The 13,913-nt window shown below is 40.3% G+C and overlaps 1 protein-coding gene across 3 annotated transcripts in view; it reads left to right on the forward strand.

The window, feature by feature from the left end:
- The window catches only part of Ccdc50 (coiled-coil domain containing 50), a 68,106-nt gene that overhangs the window by 1,178 nt on the left and 53,015 nt on the right, over positions 1 to 13,913 (forward strand). The window lies entirely within an intron of this gene.

Genomic DNA, 13,913 nt, shown 5'->3' on the forward strand with positions numbered 1-13,913 from the left:
TGTGGCAGAGCCAGAAGTTGTTCTACAGGGGCCTTTGTTATGGATACCATTTGTTTCATCTGGGATCTGTGGCCAACCATGGGGCGTGTGGAAGTGATAAAGAGTTTGTTTTCTTGGGACTTGGGGTTTAATTGCTAACTTAATGTGACTCAAATGGTCTTGATCAGGCCAACCTAGAAATCCCAAGACTATTAGTGACTGCTTGGCTGCATTTGCCCCAGAGTTTCAAAGGAGCCAGTGGCTGGTAGTCAATGATTTTATGTTCAAAGTGTAGTAGATTTGGATCTGCTCCTTTGTTTCTAAAGGGTAATAATGTCCTCAGGCTAAGCTTTTAGTGTTAGTATTTTTCCAGCATTTAGGTTCTTAGCTTGACTTTGGTTATTACAGTTTTTAGTTCACCGAGACTAAGGAGCTGAATGTTGGGGAAGACAGATGGGTTCTTTACCATGAGACCTGTCTTAGAGCTTGTCTCTCAGAGGTTGACTCTTGCCAGATAGGGGTTTTGTGTACATGTGTGTTGGTTGGTTTTATGTCTGAAGAAAAAGTGTTCCCTTGGTAGTACTCTCTTTTTTTGTGGGGGTTGTGGAGGAGGATGAGACTTGGAGTTCAAACAAAGCCTGACACACCAAGTTTCAGCTCCCTGGTGCTGTGCCTTCCCCAACCAACCCTCCATCTTGTATCAGTGACTTGGAAAGAACTTAATGTTTGTGTGTGCTCTGAAAACCTGAGGTCTTCTGATTTCTTACTAAGACATGCCTCATTCGTGCTAGTATCTTATTTCTCCAGGAGTTCCACACTTTCCATCTAAAACTGTTTTTCATCCCCAAACACTAAGAGTTTTAATACATTCCCGTTGGTTTTCATTCTGGATAACATGCCTGGCAAACTCTGATAAATTGATGAGGAAATTTAGTCTGGCTCTTTCACGTGTTTTTGTTAAATTGAAATTTGCTGCTTGCTCCCTTGGAAGGAGCCAGAAGCTGTTGAGATCATTGTCCTTGGGAGCACCTGCTTCTCTGGCGCTAAGATCATCAAAGGACATGATGGGTTTACTAGGAGCTCCCCCACAGTGGGGAGGTTTTGATCTGGGAAGTAGTCAAGTCTAATAACTTGTATCTTTCTTTCATATAGTTCTTAATTATGGCCCAGTTACCACCTAACAATATCTTCCCCCTAATTAAAGAGATCTCGAAGGTGCCCATGATGAAGCAGAGCATGCCCTGACGCTGTATAGCCCGAAAACTCTTAGCTAAGTCCACGGGATTTAGTAGCACTTTGCTTAATATTTTGGTTCAGGTTTTTGAATTTCATTAAGAAGATTTCTATCTGTGTTTTCCATTTTTCTTTTGAGTTTAAACCTTGGTGAGTTTATGTACAATTACAGTTGACATTATGGTTGGTTCCAATAGAGGCTGCGAAGAAAGTGTGTGCCCTTCCCACTGCCCTTTCTTTAAGAGAAGGTAGGACACTTTGATCTTTGATGTATCAAGAACAGAGATCAGGGTACCGGAATATTTCCAAGTCTTGCCTAGGTTATGGTTTTATGGATGTCAGAGCTTCCTTGGGAAGACCCTTTATACACACAGCTTGGAAGTGTATATGCTCAAAACCAACAAATTAGGAGACAAAGGCATTTGAGTTTATACAGGTGAAAAGAGTTGAGTCAGCTAAACGTCAGTGCATTCCTGTTTCCTAATCAAAGTAGATTTGGAACATCCATATACTTTTGTAATGGAAAACGACTCTTCTCTGTCAGTCTTTTCTTTTTCTTTCCATTCAGTGGTTCTCCAAATCTTGTTTGGTGTTCTTATTGTTCAGATGCAAGGCTCATCGTTTGCCTCGTCCATGATAATCTGCACCCTCCACCCCATTGTGTGCATGTGAGTAGCAACATGCTTAACATCTAAAATCAGTGCACCCAGGAGTGACCTGTTTTTAGCATATAGGCCCTGTTTATGAGCCAATGCTTTTTTATAATCAATAAAATTTAATACAGTTTTAGAAATAGCTATACAAAGAGTCATCCCTAGAAAGTGCTGGTTGATTTTCAGTCTAAGACTCCTAGGTGACACAGTGGGGTAAATTAAATGAATGGTGTAACTTCAGAACTTCAAGAGGAAGATATTCAAAACAGTGCCTGGCACGGTAAATTACCCTGTAGTTTCAGAGATCCAACACTTAATGCCTGCCCTTTCAGCAGCTGATATGGTATCAGCATTTGTCTGGTTCCAGGGTGAGTTTACCTTTCTTTTTCTTCAAAGATCCACAGCAGAGTATGACTTTTTTTAATGAGACCCTGATTCGTCTATTTGGAACTTTTTTTTTTTTTTTTTTAATCTCACTGTATTCTCCTCATCTACATCCATGGCTTTTATGGAACCAGCAATTATTCAGGCAATATTTGAATATGTGATTGAATGAATAACTGAATGACTACATGTATTTAAGATGTTCCCTATATGTTTAGAAAATCCATCGTAATGTAACTCTTTCAGATTCCTTCTCAGAGTATAGGCTTCTAAAGCCATTTAGTTATATCACATGCCAATAATGCCACCATTGAATTTAGAAGGACATACACTTCTACATACACACATACATATATACACATTTATGTTCATATCTATCTTGTAAGTAGAATTCATCTAATATAAACATGTAAAACATACAAAAGAAATTTCTTGCTTTATATTCTGGCTTTGGAAATAATATTGGAATAAAATTATACTAAAACCATTATTTTCTTAAGTACAAAGCAGTGTGACACATTTGGGAGCTGTATGGACAGATTTTTAAAAAACCATTTTTTTATTTTATGTATTTGGGTGTGTAGTCTGCATGTATGTCTGCACTTTGTGGGTGCTTGGTGCCTGTGGAGCGCAGAAGTAGGGCATCGGAACCTCTAGACCTGGCGTTATAGAGGGTTATGAGCTGCCATGTGGGTTCTGGAGATTGAATACAGGGCTCCTGGAAGAGCACCCAGTGCTCTTAACATTTGAGCCATCTCTCCAGCCTCCACAAATAGATTTTTAAATAAATCTGCTCATTGCCAGTGAGGGTAGCTCCATAATACAAGTGCCCTGGGCTATACATGGCTGTGATCTTGACTGCAGTTTATACTGCATGGAGTTATTTCTGATTTTGAGTGCAGTTTATGCTTCTTGGAGTTTTTTGTTTTTTGTTTTGTTTTGTTTTCTTTTCTTTTTTTCTTTTTTGTTTTTTTGGGACAGGGTTTCTCTGTGTAGTTTTGGTACCTGTCCTGGATCTTGCTCTGTAGACCAGGCTGGCCTTGAACTCACAGAGATCTGCCTGCCTCTGCCTCCCTAGTGCTGTGATTAAAGGTGTGCACCACCACCACCACCACCACCACCACCACCACCACCACCACCACCACCACCACCACCACCAAGCACATGGAGTTGTTTTAAACAATCCCCAGATTGAGCTGTCTGTGCCATGCCTGTAATCTCAACAAGCAGGGGGATTCTACATTTGAGTCAATTTTGAGCTATATAGTGAGACCTTTCTCAGAAACAAAACAAACTTATACAAGTTACAGTCATGTGTGTTCTAAAAATACCTCCTGCTAAAGAGGTAAAAAGCCCATCACTTTATTTCACTATGCAAGCAAGTAATAGTTTCTTGAATGAATAAAGTGAAAGTTGTTTGTAAAATAGAAAACAACAACAACAACACACACACACACACACACACACACACACCTCTACAATCCTGCAGGTATAGAGAATATAATTGCCATTTATGAAACATAAAGCTCACTGTCATTTTTTAAAAGATAGAATAGAAAGCACTACAAGCTATGTATGCTGGCCAAGTATTCCTTTTCATTATGAAACTCCGGGAACCAGAGATGGCAATGAGTGGTAGGACTGAACAAGTGATGTCATTAGTGGGATTTGCTGCTGTCAGTCTTCCCCTCCTTCCCAGCCCTCCTTCCCTCCCCTCCTTCCCATCCCTCCTTCCCACTCCTCCTCCCCACGTTTTCCTTTTGAATTGTTGTGTGGATGTCTAAGTAGAACTTCTGAAGTGCTTCCTGTAGTGTTACCATGTTTAAAAAGTGGAATGAAAATTATGCATGACTAGACTGTTTCAGGGATTTTTCTGAGGAGTTATTTTGGGGATAATTTTTCCTATGATGCTTCATAGCCTTTATTTTTTAACTGAACATTTTTTTTTTCATGTTTGAGCAAATAAATTATTGCATGAGTTACTGAAAGTCACACTTTTGCCTCAGTGTTTCTCTGCTTAAAAAAACAAACACTTGTTTTTTCTTGTATACTCAGTCTTCATGAAAGGGTTAATGTTTAAGGATATAAACTGTCTACAATTAAACTTTTTAAGGGATTAAACTTAAGGGAAATCATAATTCATGGTCTTTCCTTCCTATATGCATTTTCCAGATAAATGAATTTTACTTCAGTGACCCAAAGCACTTTGGGAGGTAGTCACTGTTAGTGCCTGGATGGACGATTTTAACTGGTGACACACTTAAAGGTGTCCTTGCTGCATAAATAGACAGTTAGGACACCTAGATCTCTGATAAGACCTACAAAAGGTAATTGGTTTTATATTCAGGAGGACTGTATTCCAGAGATTATTAATATCCAGGAGATTATTCAGATGATTGAAATATGAAACTAGTGTAAATGAGTGTTCAGATCCTTTTTATTTTTTTAACAGATGACAAATAAGAACTCTTTCCTTTGACACCATTTCATTTAAAAGCACGTACACACTCACGTACTCACGAGCATGAAGATGTGTGCACAGGGTAGTTGGTGACCATAGTGTCATGAAAACTTTATGGTTTACACAGTCCTTGTTTTCATATTGCACCTCTTCTTCCTTTTCCTTTGCTTCCTTTTTCAGTAGAGTTCATTGCGTTATGATTTACATACAGTCAAGTATCATTTGTTTTAGTATATGGTTGTGAATAGTTGTAGAGTCTATTTAAAAAGTTTGCTTAGTTTTGTAAATAGACTTCTGATTGAAGTTGGACAATTCTCTATATATTCTGTCTGTACATCAATACAATTTACAAATGAAGCCATTTTAAATTTTCATTTAATATCACAGCATTGTGTGCAGCTTTATTAAATACCTATATGTAACCCTTTAAATGTTAGGTAGATCTCTTGGAGATGGTTCCAGGAAGTTGTCTTAATACACAGGACTACTTATACATTGAGCATTTGGAAAATACAGATGGAGAATATTGTGGCAGCCTCAGTCCAAGGATGCTTGAATGTTTAGAGCTTTTGCAGTGACTATATATATGCTTTTCCAGCAAGTGAACAGAGGGTGCTTTCTGAGGTTTTAATGGTGCAAAAGAGAATTTGATTTATTAAAGCTGTAAATTGAAATTTTAGCAAGTAACGTGTTGTAGGGGCGGTCATGGCAGAGACGGTTCTTTATAAAGTACAAACAAAAGGTATCTTTAAACTTAGTACAAACACTATTGTAACCTTACTTTGATATCAAACTCGGGGCTTTACCCATGCTAGGCAGACGTTCTGCCACTGACTTACAGACCTAGTCCCAGGAGACTCAGCTCTTAAAATAGATTTGCTCATTTCTCTTTTAGCTTATTGCTCAGAAATTGGCTGCTTTCAAATTCTCTTCTGTGCATTTGCATAGGTGAAGTATTACTTCAGAGACTGTGCCAGAGGTGTACCTAGACCAGTTTGCCACCAAACCTTGAAAGCTTTCCATCTGATAGACATTTGCAGAAGAAGCTCTTTAATGACAGATAGGACAGATAACCAGGGAGGTCACCACTGGACTTCCTTACTTTGTCTTTGTACTGAGTCTTCAAGATGGGGTTAGTTTCCTTCAGTTTACTCTAGACATGAATATAGTAGAAGTGTGAATGGCATCGGTCTGTGCTTCCATCCCTTCTGTCTCTGCGTCAGCAGCATAGTCAGTCTTGTTTCCTGACTGTAGAGGCACTCACATTTACTAAGAATCACATTCTCTAATTTTGACACCGGGAAGCGAGGCAGAGAAAGGACTCAGTTAAGGCTCTGTTAATTCCCTTTTGTGGTTCTCATTTGTCCTCACATCTGGGCTAGCAGCTCTTTTAGAAAGTGTCAGTGTCTTCGTTTATAGGTCACATTCTGGCTTTGCCTACAAAACGTTCCTTGTTTCGTCAGTGATAGCAGGATTCTCAGTTGAGGTTTGCTTCTACTGTTTTCCCAGATGTCTGTTGTCTGGCTTCATTTTAAAAGGGGCTGTATTGTATGTGCAACTCATTCTTCTATTTTGTTGTTGTTTTTTCCTTTTATTGAAAATAGATTCTTTTCTCATATGTTATATCCCGGTTATAGTTTCCCCTCCATTTCTCCCAGCTCCTCTCCACTTCTTCTCCCCTCCAGACCCCCCAGTCCCCTTTCTGGCTGTCATTAGAAAAGAACAGGCTTCTAAGAGATAACAACCAAACAGGACAGAATAAAATATAATGAGATAAAGCAAAGAACATCACTTTAAAGCTAGACAGGGCAACCCAACAGGAGAAAGAGTCCCAAGAGCAGGCCCAGGAATGAGACACTCACTCGTTCTCACGCTCTGCGAAGTTAAAAGCTATGATATCTGTGTAGAGGACCTGGTGCAGACCCACGTAGGCCCTGTGCTTGCTGTTTCAGTCCGAGTTCATATAGGACTTGCTTAGTTCTCCTGGTGTCCTCTATCCCCTCTGCTCTTACACTTTTTCTATCTCCTTTTCCTTGGGATTCCCTGAGCTCTGAGGGGAGAGACTGGATAGAGAAATCCCAATTAGAACTGTGTGTTTCATGGTCTTTCTCTCTCTCTGTATAATATCTGGCTGTGGGTCTTGGCATCTCTTTCCATCTGCTGCTGGAGGAAGCTTCTCTGATGGTGACAGAATAAGACACTGATCTATGAGTATAACAGAATATCATTAGGAGTCATTTTATTGATACTTTTTTTTTTTTTTAAGACCAGTAGCGTTTGGTTTTACCCTAGGTATTTGGGCTATCTAGCCTCTGGTTCCTGGTTACCACAGCCGTGTTGGGTATGGGTTCCATCCCGTAGAGAGGGTCTTAACTCAGCAGACATTAGTTGGCCAACCTCACAAGTTCTGTGCCAGCCTTACCCCAGCAGTTTTGCAGGCAGGGTGGATGAAAGGGTCAAAGGTTTTGTGACTGGGTTTGTATTTCTGTTTCCCTGTTGGTAGCCTGCAGAGTACCTTCCCACACCAAAGTCACTACTTTTGGTTGCTGACATTAAAGGACTGCGGCCTCTAGGCTGCTGTTTCCTCCAAGGCTTCTGTGTTGTCCTCTCACCCATCCTTTGCTCTTGGGCTCCAGCACCTGAGGCTGCTGGCCCCATGCATGCTGCCCATTCCCTTGCTTGCATGTGCTTTCCAGGTGACTTGTGACGGGCCTCCCTGTGTCGCATGTCAGGCATTCTGTATCAAGGTTGTCGTCACTCATACCAGTTGGTGGGCGGTGCATGAGCAAGAAGGTGTCCTTTTGTTTTGTTGTTTTTATTGTTTCTCCATTAAAGCTCCATAGTGAAAGTTATCCACAGGAAGGGGGCTTGGGATATGATGATGGAGTAGGATCCTTGCTAGAAACCCTTCCTGGCTGTGTAAATGCAAAGCTTCATTGGCTGGTGAAACCTGAAGGCTACGTGTCTCCCAAGACTGTTTTGACGGTCCTAATTTGTTTTTAAGTTCATAGTTATTAAGTGAAATATGAAGTTTGCACTAAAAAATGCAGTAGAAATGATTGAGACCTCATGCACTTAGTACCAGGTTTACAAAGACTTTCCTTGTCTTTAGTTAGCTCTCTGCTTGCTCTCTACTTATGGGTTTCCCTGTGTATTCCCTAAAAATGTGGGGAACAGATGGCGAACTGATTTTGCCACACAGGAGTGATAAGAAATGTGTGCGTTTCTGGTTCCCCACGAGCAATGTATAACTCTCATTTTTATTTTTGTTTTAAGATCAGGTGTAGGAGGCTACTCCTTTGCTGTACCCATCTCTGCTGTACACTTTTCCTGTAACTGAGCCTCCCCTAGAATTACTTTGCAATATTTGTTCCAACGTCACAGTAAATTCAATTTGACATCTGCTTGCAGCGTAAAATTTCAATTCTGTCGAGAAACTTCTTTGTAAAGGAAATTACCTTGTGCCTAGATCTGTAAGACCTGGTTTTGTCTCTCTTCTTTACGATTACTGTAGCAGTGTTCTCAACCTGTGGGTCATGACCCCATTGGGGTTGAAGAACCTTTTCACAGGGGTTGCCTAAGACCATCAGAAAACACAGATATTTACATTACAATTCACAACAGTAGCAAAATTGCAGTTATGGAGTAGCGATGAAAATAATCTTATGGTTGGGGGTCACCACAACATGAGGAACTATGTTAAAGGGTCACAGCATTGGGAAGGTTAGGAACTGAGTTGCCCTAGCAACTCAGAAATGAGTCCTGTCTTCTGGTTCCCATTTCCTTATCTTTTCCTCAGAGCTAATGTTTCCTGGGCCAAATCCATGAGCTTGCTGTGAGAGTTCTCCTAGAACTTGACATTTTGTGCAGTATAGTGGTGGACATTCTGGCTGTTTCTGCTGTCCAGGTCACTTGGTAATCACGCCAGCATTGTTTCAGTGAGCCCTAATCGTAGCCCTCTGCCTGGAGTTGATGTCTCCACTTTGCAGATGGAGCCTTCTCCATTCACAATCCCTGGCCTACCTATCCTAGCTCAAGTGTGTTTCCTTCATCTACACGTAGCTACTCAGTTTTCCGTGCATCATTTGTTGAAGGAGCTGTCTTTTCTTCAATGTGTATTTTTTGTATCTTTGATGAAAAATGGCTGTAGGTGTGTGTTCTTCTATCTGGTCCTTTGATCTGTAGGTCTGGATTGTGGCTGTGCCAGGCTGTTTTTACTGCTGTAATAGTGTAGCTTGAGAACGGGGATGCAGACCTCCAGCAGTGCTGCATTGCTCAGGATGGCTTTGGCAATCCTGGATGGTTTTTGCTTCCCTATGGATGTAAGATTGTTTTTGTTTTGTTTTCTTTTTTGTTTGTTTTGTTTTTTATTTCTGTGAAGAGTTGTAGTTGGAATTTTGGTGGATTTACGTGCAATCTGTAGTTTGTTTTTCACAATATTCTACCAATTCACAAAGATGGGAGATCATTCATCTTGTATTTTCTTCAGTTTCTTTACATTTTAAAGTTTTCATTTTTTAGGTCTTTGATTTCCGTGTTAGGTTTATTCCAAAGTCTTTAATTTTATTTAGGGTATTGTGAATGGGATTATTTCCTTGACTTTGTTCTCAGTGATTTTTGTCTTTGGTATGTTAGTTTTTGTATCTGTCATTTTACTGAAAGTATTTATCAGCTCTAGGAGTTTCTTTGTGGACCTTGGGATCTCTCATGTACAGAATAGTATTATCTGCAAAGGGATACTTTGACTTCCTCCTCCTCCTCCTCTATATCTAATCCCTTTTACTTTCTTCTCATTTTATTTCTGTAGCTGGGAATCCATGTGCTTTATTGAATAGAAGTGAATATAGTGGACCCTTTGTCTTGTCCCTGATCTCAGTGGGAATGCTTTGGTTTTTGCAATTACATGTGATAGTAGTCCTAAGTTTGTGGTATAAAGCCTTCATTGTATTTAGGTATGATTCTTGTGTTCCTAGTCTTCCCCAGGATTTTCTTTTATCGTAAGTGGATGTTTTATTGTATCAAAGGTCTTTCCTGTGTCTGGGAGATAACTGAGTGATGATTTCTGTCCTTGATTTATATGTATATATGAGTTACACCCATGTCCCTAACTTGGTCTTTTGGATATGTACTTGAATTTGCTTTACAAACATTTTGTTGACAGTTTTGCATCTTTATTGATCAGGGAGATCATGTTACAACTGTTTAGGATGTGTCTTTACATGGGATGGTATTGGTTGATACTGGCTTTCTCAAAGGCTTGGAAGTGTGCCTCCCATTGCCATTTTACAGAATAAGGTTTGGAGTATTGACATTAGTTCTTCTTCGACGGTCTAGTAGACTTCTGTACTGAATTAATCTAGACCTGACTTTGTGTGGTAGGGAGTTTTTTTTTTTTTTTTTTTTTTTTGTTTTGTTTTGTTTTGTTTTGTTTTGTTTTGTTTTGTTTTTTCCGAGACAGGGTTTCTCTGTGTAGCTTTGCGCCTTTCCTGGGACTCACTTGGTAGCCCATGCTGGCCTCGAACTCACAGAGATCCTCCTGGCTCTGCCTCCCTAGTGCTGGGATTAAAGGCGTATGCCACCACCGCCCGGCGGGAGGTTTATAATTACTGCTTTTACTTCATTGCATGTATAAATCTTTTTAAATGATTTACTTCATCCTGGTTTAGTTTTCATAGATCTCCTCCCATTTCTTTTAAACTTTTCAGTATAGTGAAATGTAAAGTTTTAAAGTATGTCATGATTTTTTGAAATTTTTTGGTGTCTTTTAATTTATCCTGTTTCATTCCTGATTTTACTACCTTATGCCTTCTCTCTGTCTTTCTTTTGGTTGATTTGTGCAAGGGTTTGTCAATGTTTATCTTTTCAAAGAACCAGCTCTGATCTATTGATTCTTTTTATTGTTTATTTCATTTCTATTTCACGAATTTCTGACCTTTTTAAGGTTTCTTTCTTGATTCCTCAGTGTACCATTCATTTTTCCATAGTGTTTCATTTAGTTTCCATGACTGTATACTTGCTGTACTTGCTCTTGCTGTTGGTTTCTAGTTCGATCTCATTGTGGTCAGATAGAATACATGATGTTACTTCAATTTGTATGGATTTATAGAGACTTTGTTTTGTCCCATACATGATGTGCTTTAGAGAAACTTCCATGGGTTGCTGAGAAGCATGGATTCCTTTTGTCTTCTGGTCTGGATTTTACCCTGGGAAAATTTGTATTTGCCAGTCCTATACTTGTCTCTTTTGGGTTTCCAGCTCCATTTCTGTGTGTAGTTTTCATATGGAACTCCTGGCACAAACAACTGTGAGCTCGAGCTAGCAGATTGACGATAGTAGGGCCATCTGCCAGGATAGCTGTGTGGTGCCTAAAGGATTGTTGAGAGCATGTGTTTACTTCCCAAGGTTTTGTCATCCTTGTTGAGGCACTATGATGACTCTGGCAGCAGTCACTGCAGACCCATTCTGTAAAATCGACACTGCACTGCTTGGTAGATTGCATGGAAGAACTCTTTTACCCACTGTGCAGTTAATTGCTAGCCTGAGTTTGCCAGATTCTGCACCTGTAAGGCTGATGTATTTGGTGCATGCAGTCCCAGCAACAAGTAGGGTCCCTTGGTAGAGGACAGTTTTGGGTCTGGTGGCAGAGAAACTTTGTTGGGGCATTGGTCAAATGGATTCTGGGGACTAGAGAGGCAGCTGGTGGAGAGAAAATATTCCTGTTCCCTTTGTTTCCTAACAATAATCAGCCACTCATTCTGACATAGCTTCTAGCTCACTGTCTTACCTGGAAAAAAAATGCTGTATTTCTAAGGAGAGATATAAGCCTTTTTAAGTATCTAAATAATATTTATTTATTTTTGGTGCAGGGCATTGAACCATGGGCCTCTGGACCTGCTAGGCAAACACTGTACTCCTGACCTATCTATCAGTCCTCCCTCCAAATAATTCTTACCTTTTATGTAACAAATGACAGTGTAGTTTAGTAGTAGAGCTTTTGTCTTGGCTCCAGTACATAAAACAGAACAAAATAAAAATACCTTTAATATTCACACTTGTACACACACACACACACACACACACACACACACACACACACACACGGACACGGACACGGACACGGATACGGACACGGACACACTCTAGAGCAATAAAAGTGAAGTCTATTTTCTGCATCAGAAAAGTATGTGGACATCTTGTCTTTCTGTTCAAGATGCAGGCAGCCCTTTTCTGTTCAAGATGCAGGAAGCTGGCTATTATTGTGTCATTTTGACACAAATTAGAGTCTTTGGTGAAGAGGGAGCTTCAACTGAGAAAATGCCCCCACCTGCCAAGCTGTTGGCAAGTGCCTTTAATCCTGGCATTCAGAAGGCAGAGGCAGGCAGATCTCTTAGTTCTAAGTCATGCTGGTCTACAGAGCAGATTCCAAAACAACCTAGGCTATACAGAGAAACCCTGTCTCTGAAAACCCAAACAGAAAAAGAAGGATAAAAGAAAATACCTTCTCCAGATTGGTCTGTGGGCAAGCCTATACTGCATTTCTTTAATTAGTGATTGATGTGTGGAGAAGGCCCAGCCCATTGCATGTGGGGCGTATAAGATGGCAGGTTGAGCAGGCCTTAGGAACAAGGCAGTAAACAACACTCCTCTATGGCCTCTGCATTGGTTTCTGCCTCCAGGTTCCTGTCCTGACTTCCTTCAGTGATGGACTGTGTGTGACTTGAGAGTTTTTAAGAAGAGATAAACTCTTTCCTCCTCACTTACGTTTGGTGATGGTGTTCATCACAGTAGAAACCCTGACTGAGACACCTGTAGTGTAACTGAGCTTCCAGCCCCAGGAAGCCGTTTAGCAAAAGGAGCAGTCTGCATTTGTAGTCACCAGACAGTTGATGACTGATAACACGGTTTCCCTTTACCCTGATAGTGAATGCTTTGTGAGGATTGCTGGTTAGAACAGGAAAAGCTTACCAACAGAAGGTTATTTGGGGGTTCACTGATGAATAAAAGTATTTGTTGCTTTGATTATTGAAAAGAGCTTCACAGCAGCAGTGTGGAAACAGTTATTTGATGCAGGACAAGGTTAGCACTTCAGTTAGTATATGTGGGCAGCCTTCATGTAGGCTACAGTGGACAGATTTGTATCATTATATTGAATAACTTCGCTTCCTTCCACCCTGTCTTGGATGAGTTCATGGGGCTACTGTAGACTTCCCTCCATAGCCCAAGCTCTTAAGTAAGAAGGAACCTGTCATACATAATTCACTGTTGGTCAGCTGCCAGAACTTAGCCTAAAACTCTGCATGTTTTCTGGGAGCAGGTGTACCTATGTGTTACAGTAAGGTCATTTTATTTCTGCATATTGGCTAAACGATATCAGGTTTCCTACAGTTAAAGATACCAAAATGGTATATAGATTATGTGGAAAGTTTCCATTATGAGGCAATTCAGAATACAGAAATTAGGAAAATCCATTTAGTTTTAGTTACACGATACCTTTTCCTCTACATTTTAATGTGTTAACTTGGATTTTGCATAGCTGTGCTTCTCAGTATGCAACTGTAATTTATTTCAATTGTGATGCTTTGATGATTGTTCTGTTTCACAACTGTAACTGTGATTTTCATAGAGAATGTTGCATTTCATTGTTAATCCTAAGCATTTGACTGTGAAAATTTGGAATGGTGAAACTAATCAAACATTTTAGACATTCTGGTTTCCCCTCAACTTACACTTACTCTGTTTTGGAAATGTGCTATCATTCTGTTGGATGTTAGTTACAAAGAGGTTCTTCTGTTTCTGTCCCCTCATAATCATAATTGAGTGTCCAGCCTTCATTGAAAATAAAGAACTATCAAGCATCTGCTGTGGGATGTTCTGTATGTCCTGTGGGAGCCCATTCTTGGGTTCCTCGTAGCTTTACCCAGCAGGTCTGCATAGAGGATGATTAGGACCACGGGCCTGAGTGCAGGTGTCTGAGATGGTCTGCACTTGGCTGTGTTGGGGGGTGGTCTGTATGTCAAGTTGATCTGATTGGTCAATAAATAAAACCTGATTGGCCATGGCTAGGCACAAAGTATTAGGTGGGACTAACAGAGAGGAGAAATAAAAGAACAGGAAGGCAGGAGGAGTCACTGCCTGAAGCCGCTGCCAGGACAAGGAAGATTTAAAGTACCAGTAAGCCACGAGCCACGTGGCAAAGTATAGAT

This window comes from Peromyscus maniculatus, chromosome 12 (assembly GCF_049852395.1).
Source record: "Peromyscus maniculatus bairdii isolate BWxNUB_F1_BW_parent chromosome 12, HU_Pman_BW_mat_3.1, whole genome shotgun sequence".
Lineage (NCBI taxonomy): Eukaryota > Metazoa > Chordata > Mammalia > Rodentia > Cricetidae > Peromyscus > Peromyscus maniculatus.